This window comes from Cinclus cinclus, chromosome 4, assembly GCF_963662255.1.
Source record: "Cinclus cinclus chromosome 4, bCinCin1.1, whole genome shotgun sequence".
NCBI classification, from domain to species: Eukaryota; Metazoa; Chordata; class Aves; order Passeriformes; family Cinclidae; genus Cinclus; species Cinclus cinclus.
Genome location: NC_085049.1, coordinates 5,646,886 through 5,673,317, shown reverse-complemented (window position 1 = coordinate 5,673,317; position 26,432 = coordinate 5,646,886). Strand labels below are relative to the sequence as shown.

At 37.2% G+C, this 26,432-nt stretch overlaps 1 protein-coding gene across 1 annotated transcript in view; it reads left to right on the top strand.

The window, feature by feature from the left end:
- Positions 1-26,432, top strand: part of TAFA5 (TAFA chemokine like family member 5) — a 420,403-nt gene that overhangs the window by 151,720 nt on the left and 242,251 nt on the right.

Genomic DNA, 26,432 nt, shown 5'->3' with positions numbered 1-26,432 from the left:
GCCCAGCCCAGCTCAGCCAAGCCCAGCTCAGCCCAGCTCAGCCAAGCCCAGCTCTGGCCAAGGTGAGCCCAGCCCAGCCCAGCCCAGCCCTGAAACCGGTGCTCTGAGCTCAGGGAACATCCTGTGACATGACTAAACAAAAATTATATTCACTGGTGTGCAGTAGGCAGAAGATAGAAAGAAGTACTTGTGTCTGATGACTTATATCCAAGAAGAGGCACTGAAAGCTGTGTAGACTCATAGTCTACCCTTTCTCATAGACTCAGAGTTTTGGCTTGGGTGATTTGTCTTTGAGTTCTGAGAGTATCCCTGAAAATCAAAGCAACTACATTTCAACATCTTTTCTTCAATTAACATGAAAATATAGAGCAAAGTTTGCATGTAATTTGTTTCATAATAATCTGATCTCTTCCTGATTGTCATGTGTTGTGATCATATTTAATTTTTACCTTTGAAATTGTCTTTTTTTTTTTCTTTATATAGTGTATCCTGAGACGACAGTTACTGCTTTTTACATGAGTCTAGCAAAAAGGATAGTAATATAAATGGTAGGTCAGAATTGAAAGTTAAGCAAAGGTGTAATGTTAAAATTGTGATTTACAGTAATAAGGACATACTTTTGTGTGGAAATTCCTCGAAAATAACTTCTAATAAAAGTAGTGCAAGGGCCTATTGAAAATATTCTACTTTCCCTACTGTAAAGAGACATAGCACATCTTCAGCCTCTCTTTGTAATCATGACATTATGATTCACAACACTGGGTGGCAAACATGTCTGCTCCTGAAGGACTCTGACTCTGGGTGATTCTCCATGTCAGATTTTATGACTTTTAACATGATACTAATGTACGAACACGGAAGCAGATTGTTTGAGAGAGAGAGATTATCAGTTGTCTAAGAAAAAAAAAACCAAAAAAAAACCCCAAAAAACCCCACAATTATATATTAATGAAAATTAGGTTTGAAAAGAAAGAGACTGAGTCTACACTGAAAGGGTTGGTGAGAAATTTGTTTTGAATTCAGTAGAACTAACATATCACTATATCAGGAATACAGGAAGCCAGAATAACCTGAATTTAACTAGTTGGATACACTGGTCAGTTTTTTGGGGTCATCTGGCTTCCAAATCTGAGTTTGTTATTTTTAGGGTAATTTGGAGATCACAATCAGAAGCACAATGGAAAGCATAGATGAAAAAGGAGAGACTGCCAGTCATGTGAACAAGGTCAGAATATAACTTTGGGAAGTTGTTATATTCTTTGTCTTGTTATTGCCCAGAACAACAAATATTCCATGAAAAATAAAGAATTTAGTGTATTTTAAATCTTATTAGCCTAATCAAAGAGTTCTTCTTTAGTCCAGATCAATTTAATGCAGAAAAAAAAGAGAAATGAAAATAAGGGATAGAATATTATTAAAGTGGGGGAAAAAAAACCATCATATTATTTCACATGGAGTTCCTACTACCTACTAGTTTCAATGGTGTCACATTAATTCCCTTGCTTGTCTGTGTCCTAAGCCTGTTGTTGAGCCACCACTATCACAATCACTTTGCTGGGAGAGTTTGATGTCTCTGCTGGGGATTCCTTTGTCCTCTGCCAGGAGGACTGATACTGGTATTGATAGTTTTGTCTTTCTCACCACAGTGCTCACTTGGGACTTTTACTGCATGTTCTGTGTCATACCTTGGTTTAACTCTTCAGTCTGCAAATTCACATGACAATCAAATCTATTGGAGTGTCTTAACACAATGGAGAGCACCATTCTCATTCTTTTTGTTGGACCAGCATCTGGTTCTGCCCAATTGACAAGTCTGCATTCCTTTAACTCACCCTTTTCTCTCTTTTTTTTTTTTAATGGACCTGAGGGTCTTAAGGGTTCCACTTTCTTATTATCTCATGTTTCACCTCACTATACTGAAATCTATGTCCCCACTATTGAGATCTCAGTTATCATATCATGCCTCTGTTCCTCTTTGTCACACCATTACACTAAGCCTAATATTTCTGTCTTGAGAAAATGACTTGTTACTCATGACTAAAAATTTACGAATTTTCCACAAAACTATTCAAATACAAATCGGGCTGCAGCCACCTGAACCTTAGAAAATATGTTTTTCCACCAAGAGAAGTTAAAGACAAGCTCCAGGCAGACCAAGGCAAGCCCGGTCTGACGGGTGTCAGTCCCAACGCCGTGCCAAGGTGGTTTCAAAGACAGCGAATTGTTCATTTCAAAGAATAAGCCAGGCTTATTCCTAGCAGCAGCAGTGTGCTGTTTTCTGGGCTGCAGAGGTTCATGGGGATAAGGGATAAGTAAAGGGTGACAAAGAGAAGTGACATTTGACAAGGACCTGCTGTTTCCATTGCAGGAATAAGCCCTCACTTGACTACTCACATCCAGACTTTCACCGTTTTAGTGTTTCTTGTTTGGCACAAAAAAACTTTGTTGCTTAAAAGGTGGTGGTAAAGTATCTTCACTGAAACAAGTGCAGTGACTGCTGACTCTGTGTTGAACTCAGTTCAGTGATCCTGCTGGCTGCATGCTTTCTGTCAGACAGAAGGACAATTTACTACAAAATGTTCCCAATAATTTTGAAAAAAAAAAAAAAAAAAAAGATGTTCTACAAATTCAACATACAAAACATAAGCTAGAAATTTTATAGTCTATTGGATTTCTGCAAATTTTTACAGAACAAAATAATCTATTTAAACTAGTCTTTTCTATGAGTGTTATGCATAACTTCCTGCATACAAGAATTGGCAAAAAAAAAAAAAAAAGTAGCTTTGGTCATTTGACTTGTTCAGTTCTGGTGTATGAGCTCTTCAAACTTGTTATGATGGGAATTTGTGGTTTTAGTGTATCTTTTATATTCTTTGAGAGAATATGACAAAATCCATTGAGCTAGATCTTAGCTAAAAACATAGGAGAGAGTTCTTGCACTGAAAAGCTTCAAGTATGACTAGGCAAAAGATGTAAAAAAAAAATCAGAATAAGAACGCTAATTAACTCATTTTACAGCTGAGAGGGGACTGTGTTATAACTGGAAGCAGGAAAACTGTCAAGCTTAAGTTCATTGTTCTTGGAATAACATCATGGCTGTTCCATACTGAGAGCTTTTTCTCTGTCTGAGATATTTCTTTGAAGCCTGTTTGTCGTCGTACATTATGGGTCTGGGACACTTGCCTGTGATTATATGATTGCTCATGAATGCTCTGCTAATGGTATTTTTCCTGAAGAAAAATATTGACTCATTTGTTTTGAACTCCTACTCCACCCACATGTGGTAGTGTAGAATTATGTAAATTTAGTAAATGAGAAAAGTGAAGTTCTACCAAGTGTAACAGCATTTATTTAAATGGGGGTGTCTCTTATTTCAGTGTGTTTTCAGAGTGTTATGGAAATCCTGTTTTAACACATGTGAAGATCTGGGTTATTATATTTGATCCTTAAAAGTATTGTCTTATAAGAAACCATAAAATAACCAAAAATTGCCAGTGGATCTTTTAGCTGTAATTAAGCAAACTAAGCCTTACTTCCATTTATCCAATTTAACTTTACTGTCTTTATTAACAGCTAAAGATTTTCATTTTAGATTTTCATTGCTGTGGTTCTATAGAAATAACTAGCCTTAAAAAATCATACTTTTTATCAAATCAAGACTGGCAAATGCTAAAAGGATTTTATGTTAATTTTGGTCTATTCCAACATACTTTGTGCTGTGGAAGTTTCTATTCTTTTCCTTGGTAAGAATAGCAATTCCATCTAGGTGCATTAAACCCATCCCACCTTTTTTAAGCCATCCCTCCATTTGTTTCAAACTCCTTATGGATAGGAAGGACTGTATATAATAATTTATTTAAAGTAATAAAAAATGATGTAGAAGAATTGAAAATACTTAACTGCCCCCCAGACAACCATGAAAATAAAATTATAAGGATTTCAGCAAACAAATGTGGTGTTGCCTTTTGCTAGGCAATCACACATTTTTATTTTTAAATCTATTTTGATTATACTGTATTTTTATTATTGCTGATTTTTTTTTTTTTTTTTTTTTTTGCCTCATAGTGTTTATGCTTGTGAAAAACTGGAAACATAACTACAAAGGATTAACTACAGTACATTCTATTCCAGGAGTACAGTAATATCCATACGAAGCTTAAATGAATATGCATTAAACTACTGCAAATCTAAGTCCTATCATAGCAATATTTGAAAAAATCTGTACATTCTCCTGAACATGACTATGTGAGTGTGGATATTTTGAGGAGCTAACAAGCACCATGAATAAATAGCTAGAAAAATAATTTCTGTCCTGAAATTAATTTTGTTTTCCCACTGCTAATTTTTTCCTTTGTTTAAATTTTATGAGTAAGAATTGGTGTTCTTGGGTTCTGGTATTGGTGTTCTTGATAGTCATAGTCATGATTCTTGCCATTCTTGGCCTTTCATTTTCAATGAAGAACTAGCAAGTCCATGAAAAACAGTTGAAAATATCTTGGTTTAGAAGACGAAAGTCTTTTAGAGTTGAATTGCTAAATTTTTCAGAGCACTGGCTTTCTGTAGAATACAGGATTTGTTTAAAAGTTGTAAGGAGAAAATTTTGGCTTATAAGTTTCCTTGATTTAGTTCTTAAATACTTAAAAAGTTTACTTTTACCCTAGGAAATGTCCTTCTGATGTATGGTTTTTGTGCCTAAGGGAATCAGCAGGTATGAATCACACCAGGTGATAGAGATATGATGGAGAAGATTGAAACAGTGATTAGGATTCTTAATTAGCAAGAATCTACAGGCTATAAATTAGTGCCAGCAGAAGTAATTAAACTACTTTATTTGAATTAAGTGAAAAGCATGCTTACTTTTAGGACACAAACTTTATGTGAAAATTAAGAGAAAAAAAAAAAAAAAGATATATTTGTGTGTGAGGTGCAATACAGATATATTTCAAACACATTTGAAACAAACATGACCAGCTCATTTTTTTCTGCTGTTATGAGAAGCTTCTGTTTGTTCTTAATTAAGTGATGTTTTTCCTGTTCTCTTTCTTTTAAATATGTGAATAGTATTGCTTTTTTATTTTTTTTCCTTCTTGTTGTTTTTCTATTTTTATAAGGGTAGCTGTAAAGAACTTGGAATGAGACAAGTGGGGAATAATGCCTTTTCCTGGTCTAGCTGCTCTTACAGTTACTTTATGGGCAAATATCTCTGGGTTCAGAAAGGCAAATGATTCTTTCCAGGTGTCCCTGATGAGAGAACCCCATGGGTTTTCACAGTTTTTATGTGAGTCTGTCTCTGTAGCACCAGTCTGCTCTGAGTGAATATGAAGCTTCTGGGCATCACACAGTTTGCAAATAGGCTGTGCCTTTATCTTGGGCAAATGTTTAGTCATTAGGGATCACTAGGACCTTCAAAGCTTTTAAAATTAATTTAAATGGCATCATCATCCTGATTCTCTCTATAGCATTATTACAGGTAAGGGTCTTTTTGCGGTGTGGTATGCCAAAAAGCATTAAAATTTACTTGGTCTCTTTTTTTGATTGATGTTTTATCTCAGTCTAAGCAGTTGGTGGGTAGAATAGGGTTTGGGTTCTTTTGCCTGTTTTTTTTTTTTTTTTCATTCTGTCTAGTACATTTTCTACATTCCTCCCAACATTTATTTCCCTCCCTTCTTTAGGAATGTAAATGATAATTTTAATGGATTCCCTTTTTTGCCTTTCTTGTACTGAAAATGCATTGTAATCCTACTATCTGATCTGACTACAGCAGATGGAAACCTGTAGCATCTCTAAGCACACCAAAATGACCTCCCTCAGTACCACAGAATGATGCTTGCATCCAGCCTAGTTCTCATTCCTTGTTGATCATCCATGTAGCAAATTCTGTTGTTCATATATTTGATTAGAGTTTTCTTGATGGATAATATATCTGGAGTTTGTTGAATCTGACTCGAAAGATGACTCAGTTTTACTCCTCCTCCCTCTCCTACTCCTCCTGACATTTCTGCATCAGATAGAGTAATATTCTGAGTCTTTTTTTTTTTTTTTTTGGAGATCAAAGGGAATTCAATCTGAGGAAACCATATCCACAACACTCATCAAAGAGGAAACTTTCAGAATATTATTGCAGCCTACTGAACATCTTTGTGACCCCTTACTTTCTGGCTTCTGACAGCTTCCTTGGAAGTTTTTTCCCCCTCCTTATCTTTTTGGTTCAAGAATCAGTAGATCTGAAAAGCAGAGTGCTAAGGAGACTGTTCCTTTTGATTAATAAGTGAATAGATTTGCTGTAGAGCTAAGAATGGAACATCTTGTAACTGTTGGCAACATTACTAAAAGAATAAGTGTCCTCATGGAAGGGGCAGAGCATAACGAGAGTTTTGATTTTGATCAAGGAGAAAGAAGAGTCTTAGGCTTTCAAGAGTTGTTGCATTGATGCAAACAGCTGTCTGTTTTATTCTGGATATTGTCCAGTGACCAGAGGAACCAAAAAAAGTCTTTCTCAGGATCATATGATTTTGAAACAGGACATGTTTTTGGCTATTTGACTTCCTTTCTTCTTTTCAGAGCCAGCCTGACTTTACATGTCTGATGTCAGAGTGGCGTTCCTATTTTTTAGCTCATAAGGTTTCCACTGCAAACCTACATGAGACAACTTTTTTTTTCCATTCTGAGGTGCTCATATCTGTACTAAAGAACATTGGAGTGAAGCATGCAAGACATTTAGGGGAACTGTTTCAGTCAGTTCATCCCAAGAATTGTAGTGAGAATTAAAGTTCCCACTGGAACATCTCCCATTCAGAGAAGATGAGCCATGCAGGACAGTTCCTTATTTTAATTTCTCCAACAGCAGCAGAGTTAAAGTTGGTCAATGCTAGTCCTCGTTCTCTACTACTATTACTGCTCTTCATCTCTGCTCTCTACATCTACTAAAGGAGGTGCCAGGGAAATAGCTGGAGCACAGCATACTCTGGCTCTCTCCCTAGTTGTGTTATGACTGCATGTTGCTCCTGATTGTGACAAGTTAAAGCATTTCCTTGTTTAGGCCTTGCATTCTCTAAGCCTGGGACAAAAAACACTGGCTGCATCCCATCATAGAGCTGATGCATCCAACAGATTTTTGATGCTGTAGCAAATCTGTCAGTCTGTGTAGATCACAGATTCACAATCTGCTCCTAAAAGCCAAAGATTACCATGCACGAAAGAATCTTTACTATTGAGGAAACAATTTCTCCAGGACCTACTTATATCAACAGTTTCAGCCATCTTATTCCCCTCCTTTGTTCAAAATCAACCTTGAATTCAGTAGATTGTTTTGGTTCTGACTACAACATCTGTCCCTTGGACACGTTAGTTCCTTCTGAGTCACAGACATCAGCAGAGTGTTTGTGAAGCACAGGCTTGGTACTCAAACACAGTGGTAGAACACATTTGTTGGACCAAGATCCCCCTGATCAGAGGGATTCCAGAGCTTGTATGCAAATTTATGTGAACATGAAGGAATTTCATTAATTCCTGCTTTTCTGACTGATTTGGAAAACAGCAAGTATAATCTAATGTGAAGTTCTCTATAGTATTTAGAGATGTCCAAATTGTTTCTGTGTGTTAGAAGGGAGTGCATGTGATATAGTCTGTGTGAATATATCAGTATATGTGCATGGATTTATGTATCTTTCAGGACCTGAGAAAAACTCATTTGGCATGGATCCTGTTATTTTAATAACTGGATGTTGTGGTAAGTTTCCTTTGTAGATTGGAGGAAGTAATTACCGAAGGAATGATGCTAGATCTTCCACTGGGTGATTCAAAGGAGATTTGGTGCAATAATTCTTGTCAAGATATCTTCCTGTCTAATCAACAGAATATTTGGGAAGGGAAAACTTTAATAACTCTTAGAAAAATTAAAATATCTGTGTAATGCAAACTTTTAATAATAAGATGTCAGAATTCCAAAAAAAGAAATGCTTTATTTTTTTTAAACAGATACACAGTCATTGAAAAATCATATACATATATAAACCCCAAAATTATAATTATGATAATTTATTTGACCGTCACTCAATTGATAATATAAGCTATATAATTAATAAATATATATGTATGATAATTTATAAAATATTAAATCTGTATACCTATATTTTTATGCTATATAAAAATAAGGCATATTTCTAAGCTTTCTTTAGTCATCTTCTTACAGAAAATTTTCTTGCATTGTTTTTTCTAAGCTTTATCCATTCTGAAAACCTTTCGATGTAAGGATACATCTTAAATATTAATATTTCTTGCTGTGTAATCATCTACGGCAAAAGGGAAGATTACTTGATTTTTGCATTATTATGGGACTAATTGGATGCAGAGTACATGGAGAAACATTAGTTTATAACATGAGCTACATTAATGGTCCAATTACCTGAGTCAGAAGAGAAATGACATTTCCCAGATCAGGACTTTAAGCATGTGCAAACTTTATTAAAATTGTGAGACTGTCATGAATTTTGCCCCATGAACGCTAACATTTCGCTGACAAGGAATTGCCTGATCTGATTACTGTAAGCACTTCTGGAGGCTGTTTCTGCTGGGCCAAAAGGGCTCTGGCTCTCCAGCCACTGCAGACCTGTCCCTTCCAGGCTGGGAGCTGCAGCTCAGCTGCTGGGGCTGGAATTGGGAATTCTGGGGGCAGCCAGGGCTGCTGTGGTGCTGCCAGAGCTGCACACTGTCCCTTGGTGCTAGGGAGGGTGTAGATTCTTGCAGGACGTGACTTCTGCTTGCTGACAAGGAGCCAAGATCCAGTTTCTGTGCTGACAGGAACATAGTGGCTTGAATTTGGGGGGGGGGGTGTTTTGTTTCCTACTCCATGCAGAATTTCTGTGTCCTTTGGCAGACAGCAAAGACAAGGGATCTTCTCCCCTAAGTGGTGGAACATCACTGTGGCTCCTGGCTGACAGTCCTTGACTTGATTCTTACTGGCTTTGAGGAGGAGAGAAAGGAGGAGGGAAAGCTTCTAGTGTTTCAGTTCACACTGAAACGCTTTATTTGTAGGTAGACAGGTTCCTGCTGTGTATAAAATAATGTCCAACCCCGATAAAAAAACATTATTAAATTCAGTTGAAAATGCCTTAGCTTCACCAAAAGACTGAAAGGAAAATTAAAAGCTGACATATGCTTTCTGCAAACATTCTCATTTTGTTCATCATCTTCTGTAAACAGTTCTTTTGATCTGATTTTATCATCAAATTTTATAATACATTTTATTAATCTTAGAGTTTTCATTTCATATGTCTATCTATTCATAGGGTGTCTAAACATTACTGTGTACAAAATTAAAATTTGTGAAAAACATCTGCAAGTAATAGTAATAATAATAATAATAACAATAATAATAATAATAGTAATTCTCTCATATCTCCTTAGGGAGTTGACTGTACTTGTGAAAATTTAGACTTGTCTTTATAGCAGATGATGGCTGTGAATTGCTTTGGCATGTTATCTTCTGTGGACTTACAATGTCATTAGTTGAATATTTATTATGCTTCATTAACCATATACAAGTTGCTAAATTATTTAATTTTCATAAATGTAAGCTATCTTTGCATAATTTTAATAATTAGAACATTTTACTTAGAACTTTTCTCTGTCTCTAAGTCAGTGAGAAGAAATTGCCTGTTAATGAGAAAACCTGCTGCTATTAGGGGGATATTTCAAGTAGTTTAGTATTTTTCTTGAGGCCCAAGCAGATGTTCAAGGAAGTGAAAATATTAAGATTTTATAAGATTTTATATTTGTAAATGCTAATGACACCAGTTTTTGGGTAAACTAAGCAAATTCTTACATTTCAAACTGTTTTCTCAGCAGTCTTGTTTCCTTGAGTTAGGAGTTGCAGTGTTCTGATAACAGTTCAAGTTGAAAACACACATTTTACAATAAATAAAGCAGAAGCTCAGATGTTTGAAATCAACTGTTACAGACATGCTTTGTTTATAAATGGGTTATATATGGACCTGTCGTATTTATCATGTAATGTTGGGATTTCTCTACGTGGAAAAAGTCATATTTGAATAAAATTATCTCAAGGGGGAGTATCAGTAACTTTAATCATGGCTGTAAACAGGGCTATTTTTGCCTCTCTTACACATAGTTTCTATTAAATTTCATCAGTCAACACATGATGAGCAGCCTGATGTGTCTTGTTAATAAGTATAGCAAATAGCTGTGAGAACACAGAAACTTTCAATCTGCAGTCACACCTAGGTCTGTTTGCTTGGAGCTTGGAGAACAGGTCAAGAGCTGTTTGCAATAATCACAGTGGTTAGTGAAGCTGTAAAGGGACACCCATGACCCCAAATCAGGAGTTTCTGTGTATCGAAGGATTAGACAATAGCAGTTATAACTGAGGAATATATTTTAGTTTATTTAAAATTTCACCTGCTAGAAAGTGTAAATATGTGATAAAAACTAACATAAAGCAAAAAGAAAAGTTTTAGTATTTGATCTGAATATATAATGCAAAAAATACAGAAATCAATTACATGACAAAAAGAGTTTTATTGTGGTTTCAGTAATTCCGAAGAATAATAACACAGGGAGACGCTTTCTTAAAAATGAGGGATTTTTGATTCACTATTTCTCTATAAAGCATAGTTTATCTCTGCTAGCCTCCAGCTGAGTTACAGACCAAGGAGGATAAGCACCAAGGACTGCAATTGTAGAAAATGTCCTTGCTGAGATACTGTTTCATCTCATTTAGATCAGGCTGTATAATATTTGGGCTCACATAACCTTTAAAATGCTTCTACTCTGAAATCAGCAATGGTAAAAGTCAGTGCTTTCTTATGTTTTACTATGTCATTTTTTCTTCATTATTGAACTATATTGAGATATATTTTAAATGTGTGGGTACTCTTCCCATCTAATTAATATATGGCCATCTCCCCCCACCATGGCCCCCACCCCCTGTTTTAACATTAAAACTAACAATATGCTTTGGCAAAGGATGAACATTTTGTTTGCCCACTGTTTTATAGTGTGGTCTTGTCATTGCTAGACTTCATTTTCTCAACAGAATAGAATAATCAAAACATTTACATTGGCACTTGGATGTATCTTAGACTTGTGGAAAGAGGACCAGAATAAGATATCCAGATGTGAAGGAGTGATGCTTGCAGAGCATTTTGAAGGACAGACCTTTCATGGGATCTTGAAGGTCGTGGTGCCACTGATATTTCAATATGAGTCTGTGCAGAAACCACAGCATTTTTCTTCAGAATTTGTAAACTTAGTTTCTTGGTTTAATACTCATTCTGGCTTGCTATTTCAGTAACTATGCTGTAAAAAATAACTGCCCTTAAAAAACCCTTCTTAGGAATAAAATGTTTCATTAGCTCCCTTTAAGTGATTTAAAATAGAAATTATTTTAAGCAAATTAAACTAAAGAATGACTTAATGGAAAAATGAATCTGTCATGAGCACATCATGGCCCCTTTTAAAATATCAAGACCACTTTGAAAAAAAGCCCTGAAGGCCAGCCTCTTGATTTTAGCCTTACCTTTTCCATAAGAGTATTTATTATATGGAACTGAATTATTTCTCTTTTTCTTTCTTTCTCTTTTTTATTTTTTTTTTAAACATGAATTACTTGATGTGGTTTTCCTAGAGGGACCTCATGAAGTTTGTGGTAAGCTACTGGTTTCTTGGATTTGAATCCTTTTTGTTCCCTGTTGGAATTTTAGCTGACCTTATTACATCTTCCATTAGATAGTATTAATGTGTTTCCCTTTGTCTAGTCAATCATAAATGTGGAAGCAAAATTCTTTTTCTCTTCCCATTGTGCTGAACTTTCTGATGGCTCCTGCTTTCTGCCTTTCCTGTGCTTTGAGTTCCTTCAACCAAGTTCATTTTATGAGAGCCTTGAATTCCTTATTTATTTCCCTTCTGCTAAAAAGCCAATTTAGAACAGCTGGTCCAATAAGCTACTTGGAGACATTTTCCTTTGTGTCGGTTTTTTGTTGTCTAGTATTTTTTTCCAAAACAAGTTTTGGAGTCACAACCAACAAAATGTTAAAAAAAAAAAAATAGATAAACCTTTTTGTTTACTTCAAAACTGAATGCTAAAATTCAAGTTCCATCCTGACATTTTTCCCTTGCTCCAGCATGGATCCTCCACCTAGTTTACAGTCTTTCAGGATAAACCTGTTCCGACGCAGGCTCTTTGTGGGTCACGGTTCCTTAAGGAATATCTGCTCTGGCATGGGGGTCCTCCATGGGCTGCAGTGTGGAAATCTGTTCTGCTGTGGTCTTCTCCCTGGGCTGCCGAGTGACAACCTGCTGTGCTGGTGCCCTTTCCAGGCACTGTGTGGGAATTTCTGCTCTGGTTCCTGGAGCGCCTCTTCCCACTCCTTCTTCCCCCTGGTGTCTGCAGAGCTGTTTCTCACACTTTTTTCCTTGTCCTACTTCGCTGGTCTCCAGTGGTTTTGCTGTCTCTTCAATCCCAATTCGCAGAGGCGCTGCCTTTGTGGGCTCGGGGCTCGGCCATGCCCTGCGGTGGGTGGCACGGAGCCATCTGGACCTGGCCATGTCCAGCCCAGGGCAGTCCCAGCCTCCCAGCACAGACCCCCAAGCAGCCCCCAGGGCCTGGGCACCGACAGCCTGTGCAGTGAACCAGGACTGCTTTTGTCCAATGGCAGTGGTGAGTGATTTGTCTTCTTTCCTTCTCGTTCCTTGGTTCCTGGTGCACATTCTGGGCAGGTGTGCCATCGAGAGGCAGGACGAATCACGGATATCGGTTCCTGTGCCACTGAGGTGACAGTGGCCCTTGGTTAAACCACCACAGTGATGGTGCTGCTACATAGGAACCTCCCGGACAATGTCGGGGACTTGATTGCATTCTACTTTTGCCAGCTGACAGTGCTGGAAGAAGTCATCCTGAAAGGCCCCTGTGACACATTCCTCTACAGAGCAGTGCTGCCGGGCTGCCCTGGAAACTGCTGAGCTCTCTTGCCTCTCACAGTGATGTAACAATTTGCTGGTCACTGAGCATCCTGATTCATTAACAGTTTCCAGCCCTGATATCTCTGAAAAGAATTAATGATTTAATGGGTTTGGGTTGTTTTTCTTATGTGTGATGTTTTGGCGTTTTTTTTGTGTTTTGTTGGGACTTTGGTGTTTTTTTGTTGGGTTGGTTTGGTTTTGGGGTTTTTTCTGTTTTGGTTATTTGTTTTTTAACTGTTTTGGTTTTATTTTGATTTTGTTATTGTTTTGAAATGAAAATGAGACATTGGCAGAAGTGGGAAAAAAACCAAGCCCAACCCAACCAACCAAGAAAACGTTCTCTGTCCTTGAAGTATCAATTTACCTTTGATCCAGTCAGATATTTCTGCTTTCTCTAAGAATTGATTTTTGTCCTACATGGGAGGACATAACCTTGACTCTTGAGTCTCATTCAGGCTGGTAAAATTCCAGCACATTTCATTCAGTGGGATTTTGAGCCCGTGTGAGTATGTTGCATTTTCATGCAAATGTACGAAAAGTTTTGGGGACTAGAATAAGAGTGAGTAAACACTGAAAATTGAATCTGGTCATAAGGAGGTGATAAAAGTTTACTGCAATTGCGTTAGCTATTTATTTATTTATTTGTTTTATTTCTAACTCTGAACCTTTATTTATCAGGTTATTTAAGATGCTTGGGACTGAGATTTTGTATCCATTCTTGGCAATCTTTTTTTCAGAATTAAGTATCTAAATCCCATGTAGCTGAAGAAATACCAGTTCTGTTTTTTGGATTTTTTTTTAAATAGAGTAATATGTAGTGTTATTTTGTAGACAGATGATGGAATTTGGAGCATTTCTAGTAGGTTTTGTGTGTGTGTGTGTGTGTGTGTGTGTGTGTGTCTCAGTTTTCTGTTGTAATCTCTTTTTCCACATCTCTCCTGAACTTCAGGGCAGGTACTGGGGGTGTGAAGTCCCCCCATTGTAGAGGAATATCACATTTGAATACACCTTGAAGATGTGTAGTAACTGCATGGGACCCAGTGAGCTGCATCCCAGAGTCCTGAGGGAACTTGCTGATGTAATTGCTGAACCATTAATTTCAAAAATTGTGATAGTCACTGAAGTTGTAAATAAGCCTGTCTCTTTAAAGGGAAAGTGTAGCTAGCTTACACTGAAACACTACATTTAAAAGGTATTTTCCAGTGCCATCAAAATAATGTGGAAATAGGTGCACTGATACAGGTGATTCCTTTGGAAAAGAAAAAAGTAAAAAAAGGAAGAAAAAAGAAGGAGGATGCTCTTACCCCTGGTTTTTATCTACTTAAAGCAGTGATTCTGTTCTCTCTCTGTCTTTCTTTATCCCAACTACCCTTCAACATGGAAGGAATCTTTTTAATGAGTAATACTTTGAAAATGGTGGCTCAGAAAAAAAGGATTCTCTCTATGTGTCTGTATCATGACAACCCACATTTGCAGACAGATTTCTATCTGTGTATATGCTGCAACACTCTGATTTCAGTGAAGAACTTGAACAAATCTTTTGTTGTGGTCTTTTTAGGAAAGAATGAATATAATAACAACTTGTCTTTAACATCATCTTTCAATCAAGAGTAGTTGTTTGGACTACTTTCTGTACCTACAAAGCCATACTTTTATCAAACACTAACCACTTTTCCTTCCCTTTCACTTCCCGTTTGAATATCAGTGCTAGAAACCAACAAAAGCACCTTTAATAAATACACACATCATTAAATAGAAATTGCGAAAGTTATTAGTTAAATTTAGAATTGAAGCTCAAAATCTATTTTAATTGCAGTATTTTTTTTTTCATTATTTTCCCTTCTTTTTCTTTGTTTAGATGTGTGCCTAATGTAGAATTCAATTAATAATTAAAAAAAAATAAGAAAGAATGGGAAATTACTTTATACATCTAGGAAATCTAGCCTGGTTGATCTTTTCATAAAATGTATTGATAAAGTAATATTATCATTATTCATATTCTGGTAAGACTCAGTGATTTTTAAAATTGAGTAACCATGGAAACACAACTGGGTAACATAAGGAAGAAAGTGCAGGGGTAAATCTGCAGCTAGTCTTTTAAGAAAAAAGTTACTTCTGTTTTTACAGTGTAATTGAGCTCGTTTTTTTATCTAATCTTGTACTAGTTCATGTGTGTAGGTGTATTTTATACATATATATATATGTGCATACACATATTGAACATATTTAAGAGAAATAAAATAAATATTAACTCTTTTTTAAATCGGTAAATTCTAGCCAGGAAACTCACTAGCTTCTCCCCCTTAATTTTTGTTTCATGGATTGATTTTTTTTTTTTTTTCCTAAATGAGAGTTTGAGTAATCTTTCTGAGTTATAAATTAATTTTAAAAGGCAAATTTCTGAAGCATTAGAAATACAGTACTTGTAGAATACGCCAGTAGTCAAGGCACTAGAAGGATCACAGATGGATTATTGGACCAAAGTGTAATAAAAATGTTACAAATGTAAGGTAAAGTCAGTTTCTTGTTACTGTGTAAAGCATATGTTGTTTTTAATGTGATAAATCACAGAACTTGTAGGGGTTTGCGTAGTGTTTGGCACACATTCTGGTGTCTGTCTTTTATATTGCTCGTGAGTGAGGACTAAAAATGTGTATTTGCTTTATTAGAAAATATTCCCCAGGTATTTCTGGACTCTGCCTTCATAAAATGACCTGCTGGGTAATTTTTTTCCTCTTCTGCATATCACTGTGAACCTCAACCTGCTATTTTTCTTTAGCATTTCTAATCCACATGAGGACATGTGTCTTTGTATGATGGAAAATGTGTGGACTTCTGTAGAGGTAATAGCAGCAGTTTTTAAAATTATATTTGCTTTCTCTAAATATCTAAAAACCTTCAGATATTTTAAGCAAAAAGAAAAGTCAAGGTGATTTCGAGCTTTTTTTTACTTTAAATTTTTGAAATTTGTAGTTTGACTTTCTTTGGGATAAGAGTATTTATCTTTCTGACTAAAATCAGCATTTCTTGGGAAAGAGGTCTCTTTGACAGATTTTTTTTTTTTTGCCCACATTTCCTGCACTCATCTTCTACTATTATATAGAGGAAGTTGGATAATAGGAAGCCAAGTCCCAAAATGTATTCTCTTTGTTCTGATGCAACCTCTAAAATGCATCAGATGTCAAGCTATCCCCACTGTGAGGAATTCATGAGGAAATTGCCTCAACATTTTGATCACAGTCAGGCTTTTATTATGAAAGTAACTGGCATAGAAAGACACCTTTAGAAGTGTGAAAACAAGCAACACAATGAAGTAAAAAATGATGAAATTGAGCACAGCACTGGCACAGTACAGCTACTGTCCCTGGCAGTGACTGCAGCCTTCAACAATAGTCTGTGACTGCCAGGAAAGCCCCACTCACTATGGGGAACTAATTTCTGTTGGTTAGCATTCATTTTCATATCAATGAAGAGTTGAAGCCAGAATTCCATCTGTGAAAAACTCTGGTAGTTTTTGTGTGTTCATGAAGTGGTCATATGAAGCCACTTTATTTTCAAGCCACTTTATTTACATAAAGGTACACTTTACCTTGTCTGGCTTCATAAGTGATTTTCTGTGTATGCTGAATCAATGTTGGAGACAGAGCTTTGCAATCAAAAGAATATATTCAGTACTTCAAGGACAACAACAACAACAGTTATTAAGTGAACATGGAAATAATTTGCACTGTAGAAGGTGAAATTATTTTTGTTTTCCTTCCCTGGAGTTTGTATGGTAGAGGAAAGCCCCCTTTTTTTCAGTGGAATTTTCAGTGGAATTTTCAGTGTGTGGTACGGCAATACAAAAGCATAAGTACTGTCTTTGTTTCCCATCATTTTCCAAGTATAGTTTATACACTGAAACTTACTTCCACCTGCATCTTGCTGAAGGATGAATTCAAGTCCATCAGATGTCTCATATCCGTGCAGTACTCTGAAGTTCTGAAAGCCAGAGTCAACAGACTCAGTAGCATTTTGTCTGTCACTTACAATCTGGCTCATGTGCTTTATAGCATACAAGGGAGGAATATACATGAATAAAGTCTAGATTCAGCCTGCTGGCTTAAAACAAGTAAATGTCCTCATATGGACTTGGCAGTTACCATGGACACAATTATCCATTGTCTATCACCTCTCGTGGTCATTTACAGCTATGTGAGAAGGTGAGGAATGCTGCACAATTTTAAGTCCTTCCATCCCTGGCATGCTTACATGACAAAACAATGAATCTATAGAGTATTAAACAATTGATATTTGTAATATCAACCTTTCAGTGTTGCAGGAATTCCAAAGTTAAAATTGATGAATGTCAAGCCCTTGAAGGAGCTAGAATCTTCCTTGTTTTATTTTAGACTTCTAATGAGCTTGAAGAGGTGAGGACCAAAAAACTGCTCATTAACCTTAAAGTCTCTATAAAGATGGTTCTAGAAAAAAGCCACCCTAGCATCTTTTCCCTGGTCCTGTGCTCACCCTTCCAGGCTCTTTTGGGTTTCCAGGTTGATGGTTTATGGCTTTTCCTAGCCCACAGTAAGTACAGCTGTGCAGTCACTGTCATGAGGACTTTGCTGAGCAGGCTGTGATGTTCATGATGGAAATCCCTACCTCTTCAGTTCTGGGATATGCTTGGGTTTTTTTTCTTGTGTTTCCTTGCCCAGGCTGCTCCTTCTGTCAGCTTACAGCTCAGGGCAGAGTTTGTGGGTCTTTACTAGGAGTGAGAGAAGTACTGGGCTACTCTATGTTTTGAAAGTGGTTTTTTATAGTCAGCCACATTGATTTCAGTGAGGATGAATCTACATCTTCAAGCAAAACATCTGTCCCAACGCTTCAGAGTCAGGTTTATATTTCCAAGACATCTTGGATTATTTGTTCCAGGTGTCATGATCTGTCTTACCATTCCCTCCATATATGAGATCTTTACACTGGAAATAGCTGAGTAGTTTTGATTTATGGAAGCAGCTTATTTTCTGCTGAACCTGACTATATGAGGTGCCTGTAAGCACTCTTTGTGGCCTAAGAAACATGAAATAGAAGATGCAAACTACAAGGAATACTGAAATCCTTCTAAAAGCTTCATGGCAAGTGAGAGCAGCAATGCATGGGCTGCTGACAGGACATAGATTGAGAAGGGCAGGAACTGAGGTCAGTGATACAGGTGCAGGATGAAAGAGGGTGGACAGCAATTCGGTGCTGCTGAGACAGTGAAGGGAATGAGCACTTGGGGATGGCTGAGGAGCAGGCTGTTGTTGCTGAATCAGGATTTGATGCGTGTGTGCGTGTAGCACTGGCAGGCAGAAGTTCTCATGCTGTTTCAAGGTGTGTGGAACTGGAAAGAGCACTAAAAAGCAGTAGCTTCAGATGAAGCAGAGCACAGCCTGCCTGTCTCTTCATGCCACACGAGCTTCCATCTTTGTGTAAGATCCACAGATTTTTCTTTATTACTTAATCATATGGTAGCTCTAATTATAGTCCTAATAGAGAATGGCAAAGAGTCAGGTCAGCAATAGATGAGTGGCATTTCTCTGAACTCAATGGTGAGCAGTGGGTCAGTGGAGTCTCTTGTGGAGAAGCCACACATGTGCATATTATAGCGCATTAAAATTTGATTTTTCAACCTTAAGTTATTGTACATACATAGTGGTAGACAGGATGAGCAGAGATAAAAGTCATGAGGCAGATTAACCCTTCTCTTAGAATAGTTTTATCTTCTGTAAAGAAAAAGAAAATCATAATCTGGGGTCAGTCTTTTAGGTAGTAAGAGTCGATGTATGACTTTTTGAGGAGTTCTTGAAACAATATTTTTGTTTTCCTTATGTATATTATACTGAAATAGTTGTCCTGGATCAGAAAGAATTATTTTCATTAACCCTTAAGACTCTTGGTGTGTCTTGCATTTTTGAATCTCAAGAGACAAGTAGAACAAGATATACTGTCCTAAAATATATAATTGATTGTAGTCTTGTGCAAAGAAGAAACTGGTATGTAAAAATTCTGTCCTTTATATACTAACTGATGACTTAGTTGATTTTCAAGTCAGAGTGCTTATCTTCTTTGAACCATGTTTTTTTTCCCAGTTTTCCAATGCTGAGATAGCTCCTACAATTTGCTTGTAAAGAGGGAGCCTTGGTTTGAAGTTTTGTTTCAAAATGGGAATAGAGCTGAAATCCGAGAGGTTCTTAAAATTGGAAATCACTTGTTAGTTAGTTTTAGTTCTACAGTGAGCAATAGCAGTGCTTTCCTCAGTGTCAGTTTTGAAGGGTAAATTAATACGAAGAAATATTTTTCTGAAAGCACTGTTATTCTCTCAGCAGACAGAGAGAAATCATATTTTTCCTCTTAGAATCTGCACCCGTTTTATTGTTGCTATTTATTTATTTTTCCATTCAAGAGAGGTAGGTAGGAAAATTTATCAGAATCCCGGAGTGGGTTTGAGAGGGCTGTAGCATATCTCAACCCATCCTTACCCTCAGAAGTAACAGCTTCAAAACATGCCAGTGGCAGCTTTCAGTTGCTGCTCTGCACTGCAGTATCAGCTCCTTTCCAAGCAGCAGCTGATCACTGCACCCTGCTCGGTGCGTGGTGGAAAAATCCATGTGCTCGTGTAGGTGGAAACATGTGTCAGCCTATTGTGCCACTATCCAATTCTAATAGTAATAGATGAGGCTTTGCTGTTCATTTATTAGTAAGTGCTGAGTTGTGGAGAAATATTAAGAATCAATGATCCATCAAATGCAAGACCTGAGTTTCCTAGAAAACTGTCTATTAGTTTGCTTTCTTCTTATTTGTACTGAAGTTTTTCCTGTATTAATATATTTCTGTATATTAACTGCTCTTTGGCTCCCCATGTTGGAACAAATTTTTTACTTCTTAACTTATGAACTGCTTGAATTGTCAATTCCAGAACAGTTTCACTCAGTGGTTACAGAATGCATCATTTATAGTCATTTTGAAATGCTTAACGTCAAAACCTTTGAATCCTGCTCTCTGATTTAGCAAGTCAACAGGTTTGCTATCAGAGGAAGGGTTTGAAGGCAGCTGCCAAAGATCAGTGTCTGTGAACTGTTCTTAAGCAATTATTTCTACTGTTGATTGAGTTGACTTATGTTTTGCCATGAATATGAGCTGGGGTGTTTGGTTTCCATTTGTCTTATGCATAGTAAAACTGGCAGAATGTATTTGCATCTATTTTCCATACTGCCAAGCTTCCGTTACCCACCTATAAATGCATTTTTTCAGCAAGCCTTTTATTCCAAAAGAAGTGTATGGTATAACTCTGTTTATATACCTAGTGGTACAGTTGGGGGCACATCATGAGAACAGAATATTCTGCTGTTGGTTTTGATGTTAGTGTGAGTCTTCAGAAAATACTTGGAAAAGTGTAGAGAGAGAATGATATTATAGATGATCAAGAGAGTTGGGATTTTAAATAGTTCTGTCCTGTCACAGTTATTGTGTGAAACCAGACAAGGCACACTGTCAATCCATTTGTTAAGTGGTAAAAAATATAGTTACCTTGTAGAGATTTAGTTAAAAAAAAAAAATCATATTTAATGGAATTTTTTGAGATTTGAACCAAAAATACTATCATTTACTGTAAGTGTTGCATACGATTTAGAGTGTAGGAATGTTTATTGCAGTATACTGCACTCACTGGCAAGACATCATTTTGGGGTATTTATATTCATTCTTTTTTTATTTGTTCTACTTAGATGTTCTTCATCCTTAGTCTGTGCAGTTCAAAATCTTTAAAAATACCCTTTTATCCAGTTAAATTTCTTTCTCCAGTTGCTACACCTCACTTTTTCCTGCTGACCTTCCTGGATCAACATTCTCTTTCGAGGAGATGATGTGGCTGACAGTTGTCTTTCACGAATTATCTCCTTCCATCCCTAGCTGCTCTTCTGTCCCTCCTCTGCCTGAAGCTGTACCATTATGAAATAAACTCAAGGCTGTGAAAAATTATCATATATATTTTTTACGCTTTAAAATGTGTTTTTCCTTAATATGAAAAGCCTTATCTAGCTCAATAGATTTTCTTTTTTTCAGAAATCTTGTGTTCATGTTCAGAAATCATGTGCTGAGTGCATGAATCTATGTATTTTTAAGTGTTTATTTTAAAATCTGAAGGTAGTACAAAGTTTTCCCAGAATGTACTTTGGAGTTTGTATTGATCTCTGATTTCAATTTTGTGAAAGATTTGTAGAATTTCCTGTATACAGGTGCTGCTTGTTTCCTTCTGGTATTTTTTTTTTCCCCTATGTATTTTTGTCTTTACCAGGGATTATTTGTCAGTTTTTGATTAGCAGTGTGTTTTCATGTAGAAAGTCACAGCAGTTACTATTCTTAGTCATAAGCTGTGCTTTCTGAATTGGTTTATGTCTTCTTCATTACATTTTATTTTTCTTTTTATACCGACTGATCTTTGACTTAAAAGTTTTTAGTATCAGTCGTCTTTCTAGTACTGTATGAACACTTTTGGTAAGAGATTGAATATATGCACCTTATTTAGAACTGGTATGTTCCATGAACTAAATAGTGATCACAAAGTTTATTAAACCTAGAAAGCAGTATATTCCATTTGATCCACAAGTATAATAAGATACAACTAGAGTATGGTAAAAAGATCCTTTGTTTGCAATAGAAAGCAATTTTATTTTTTTGTTGATAGCATGGAGATGCTAAGAGTGCTAAACACGTAGATCAAAATGAGTGATAAATTGGAGGAATGTTTTTCAGACACTAATACGAAGATACATGAAGATAAATGCTAACTACTAAAATTTAGAAATGTGGAATCAAAAAAATTACGTAAAAAAAAATAGGAAATGAATGCGTAGGCAGCACTAGTGTATAAATATATCAGAGTGTCAGAATAACCACAAATTTAAATTAATTATTGATGTGATTCTTCTGCATAAAAAAGAGCAAATAGCCCTGGGACATGCAGACAGGAATGTCATTTGCAACACATGGGAGTTGCTACTGAGCTTTTTTTTTTGGTTGAGTGGGATATCACAGAAGCATTTTGCCTGGTCTTGGGCATTAGGCTGAAAGAAAGAAACAGATGAATTGGATGGCCTCCAGAGGAGACAAACAGTAATCAACACCAGATATTAGAAGGACAAAAGAACATTTCTTAGTACTCAGTATAAAAATTGAGAGGTATATATGTCAATATAATGCAAAAAAAGAGTTTGTCTTCTAATGTAGGAAAGATTAGCATGAGCAATGATGGTTCTGTTTCCCAAATGATAAGAAATTGAACAAAAATAATCAGCGCGCTCTGTAACACTGGGAATTTGGGACAAGAAAACTCTTTATGTGGCAGCTAAATGCTTAAAAACTCTAGGGCATCTCTGTCTCTGGAGGCTTAAAATAGGTGAGGTAACTCTGTATTAAGAATATTCAAAGGGTGTGATGCCCTCCCCCAGATTAAGGGAGGTGCACAAGTGAGCTGTGTTTGACCCTGTCTAGAGGCCAGGTAGGCAGCAAAGACACTCTGTCACTCTCCTCCACAGCTGGACAGAGGAGAGAAAATGTAACAAAAAGCTCATGGGTTGATGTAAATACAAGGGCAGTTACTGTCACAGACAAAACAGACTCAGCTTGGGGAAATTAATTGAATGTACTGCCAGTGAAAATTAGAGCAGGATAATAAGAATTAACAAATCTGGAAAACACCTTCCCCTCCACACCCCTCCCTCCTTCTTGGGCTGTACTTTCCTCCCCCAGCAGCACAGGGAGATGGGGAATGGAGGTTGTGGTCAGTTCATCACAAGTTGTTTCTGCTGCTGTTCAGGGAGAGGAGTTCTTCCCCTGCTCCAGCATGAATCCATCCCACGGGGGACAGTTCTCCACTGAATTCTCCAGTGTGAGTCATTCCCACAGGCTGCAGTGCTTCATCAGCTGCTCCACAGTGGGTACATTTTCATGGGTGCAGTCCTTCGAAGACAGGTTGCTCCAGCATGGATCACCCATGGGGTCACAAATCCTACCAGAAAACCTGCTCTAGTGTGGGCTCCTCTCTCCACCCCTCTGTAGATCCCTGACAGGAGCCTAGTCCCATGCGGGCTTCCCATGGGGTCATATCCTCCTGTCCAGCACCCACCAGCTGTGGCATGGGTCTTCTCCACGGGCTGCAGGTGGATCTCTGGCTCCCTGGGGACCTTCACAGGCTGCAGCAGCACAGCTGCTTCCCCATGGTCTGCAGAGGAATCCCAGCTCCGGTGCCTGGAGCACCTCATCTCCCTGCTCTGCTGACCTTGGTGTCTGCATTGCTCTTCATCTCACATGTTCTCACCCTGCTCTTCTCTGGCCACAGTTACAACAGAGCAATCATTGTATTTGACCTTCTTAAATGTGTTATCACAGGGCTGTTACCATCATTCCAGACTGGAGCAGCCTTGGCCAGTAGTGGGTCCATCCTGGAGCTGGCTGGCATTGACTCTGCTGGACACTGAGGAAGATTCCAGCACCTTCTCACAGAAGCCACTGCTGTAGCCCCCTACTATGAAACCCTGACCACACAAGCCAAATAAAATGAGATCAGGCCGTTATTATCCTCAGTTCTAACTTTAAAATTATTTTTATCTTTTTTGCCTATTTAAGCCAGTATGTGTTTCTGAAATGTGATAATGTAAGCTTTGAATATATTTTAATGATTTTATAAGGCAAGGTTTTTATGAAGATATATTAAGAAGTTTTACATATATATAATAAAATACATAAATATGCACATACACATACATAATAATGCCTAAATATATATTAATGACTCTTCATTATATATGGTTGGATAAATGTGTGTGTGTGTGAGTGTGCATTTGAGTTTTATAAGCAAGAGATGTTGGAAAAATATGCCAGTTCCTGGATACAAAACCATCTCTTCAAAATTGAAATAAAGCACTACATGTTGAAAATAGTTGCTCTATTTAATTTAACTATGGTAATTTAAGATACAGTTTGAAAAACAATGGAAAGAGGTTTTTTTTTACCTATGGGACAGTTGAAGCTGATTGCAAGGCTGGAAGTATTCAAGTCGTTAGCTCTGTGGGATGAAAAGAGACAGATAATTATTACCTGTGGAACATGGAGAAGGTATCTAGGGAGAGGATGTGAGTGTTATAATGATGTGTCATTGCTAAATCAATGATTTTTAGTACCTGGAAATGCTATAAGTCTTAGTCCCAAAGCTTATCTTTTCAAATTATTTTGTATGTCTCTGTTGAGCAAGAGGTTGAATGATCAGAAATGTAAGAAATATTTTGTGAAAACTGTTCTTCCCTTAAATGCATGTCTTGTCTTTTGCTGTTTTGTATGAGAGTTCTGCTGGGATAGGAAGGTCTCTTCACTTTGCCCTCCGTAATTTTATATCAGTGTTGGTGCCTTCCACACAGGATCCATGTGTTTGATGGCTCTGTTATGTGAGCTGTTTATGCCAGTTGTGAAAGGGCACATTTTATACTTTTCATTCTGGGGAAGACTTGTTTACTGCAGCATATGTTAATGGCAATTTTGATGATAGGTATGCTAGGGTGGAGGGCTGTTTTAAAATTAGGCAAATGAGAGGAGGTTTGGGTTCACCAATTTGTTCTTCAGTTGCAGCAAACCTTTTGCACTGAGGTAATTCAGTTTTTGGAAAATTAAACCACAGGTTCTTAGGTACACAATTTTTAAATCAAGTTTAGTTATTATTTAAAGTACTAATGCATTGTGACTATTCCAGCAGTTTAGTAACAGAAGTGGTTTAAGCCTTCTCATCTTCTGAAGGAATGTTTTTTACAATACTAAATATAAGCTTTGCACACATTTTAATACAGCAAAAATAAAACCAATCCTAGCCTAAAGATACATAGAATATAAAGTAAATTTCTAAGGAGTAATTTCAAAATGTGGCTGTAATCTGTTGCAGAAGGTATTTCATGCATTGATTAGGAACCTTTGGTCTGAGGATCATAGAAATTGTGATTATTTGCTCTTCTAGTCATAATAAATGGAAAAGACATTCTGGCTAAATGGCAGAAGGATATTGCTTTCAAAATAGTGTAAGTCACTATAATGTCAATAGGAGAAAGACTCTACACAAATATGATTGGTCCCATAATAGCTTTCTTTATGAATGTTGGGAAATAGTAATTGTCAGTTCTGAGAGTAGGTGTGTAGCTGTGTTTGCCAGCAGCACGTCTGGAAATGAAGGAGGGACAGAGAGAGAGAGAGAGAGAGAGAGAGAAAGTAGTTCTGTATGCTCCACTGCAAGGACAAGAGCTACCATTGTCAGCTGTAAATACTACAGCAGATGTGCTTCAGCCAAAGGGCCGTGATGGATTTCCTAATGGAATACCACTTTGAGACCAAAGAAGGACTTCGTGCCCAGTGTTAGTAGCCATCACTTACATATAAAAAGTGATCTCTGCTTTATCTGGACAAGATTGGCCTTTTTGAATACCTTGAAGTGGGCAAAAAACCTCCTGTGATATTTTCTGCAGAAATTTGAACTGAGCCATTTATATTGCCATAACTCAAAGGAAAGCTTATATAACACAGGCTGTATTTAAGTATAAGATTAGGAACCTTAGGTAAGCATGTAGGCTTTTTTGTTATTTTAAACTAATTGCTATAATATTTTGTCTGCTTTGGCAAAACAAACAAACAAACAAAAAAAAAAAACCCAAAAAAATCTAGATTCACTTAGTGATGGGTTTTATAAAAGCTACTTGTTTATGTCATGACCACCTAAAGGAGATAAGGGTTTGCACTTAAATCTTTATGGTAATACGTGCTTTGATGGACAAGTTAATGTGTCTGCAGCCTTGTGAAATGTTAGCTCTCACATATTAAAAGGTTTCTTCTGGAAGTTACTGTTCACTGCATCAGAGCTGATGGTGCAGAACACAGACCACTGACACCAGTGCTGTATTTCAGCTATGCCAGCAACTTCCTTGGCATCTTAGCTTAAAACATCAAACAAAAGGCAGGCTTGCTTGTTGTGGTCTGGAAGGGTGGGCATGTCCACAGACATTCTGAGTTTGCTGTGGCCAGTGTACCTGCAGGCAGAGCAGGCTGGGTGCAGTCCTGTACTGCCCCAGAAACATTTCCAAGTGTTTTAATCTGAAAACTGTAAAAACTGGTTTAAGGGCAAGGGAGGCAGTTACCTGTCTACACAGCCACATGCAGTTTAAATGTGATGCTAAGCACATTTTTAAGACAAGGTTAAGTATGTCATCCACACTACTGTTGCACTCATATAGGCTGTTGAATTTTGGGTATTGTAACCACTAGTTCATACTCCAAATTATCTTGTTGGAATTAGACAGCCATTCAGGCAATTGGCAGAGAATCTCAGGGAAAAAATGTCCTATTAACATGCTAATACCATTTGAGGAGGTCTGCCTATACTGCAGAATGGCCTGCCGAGAGTA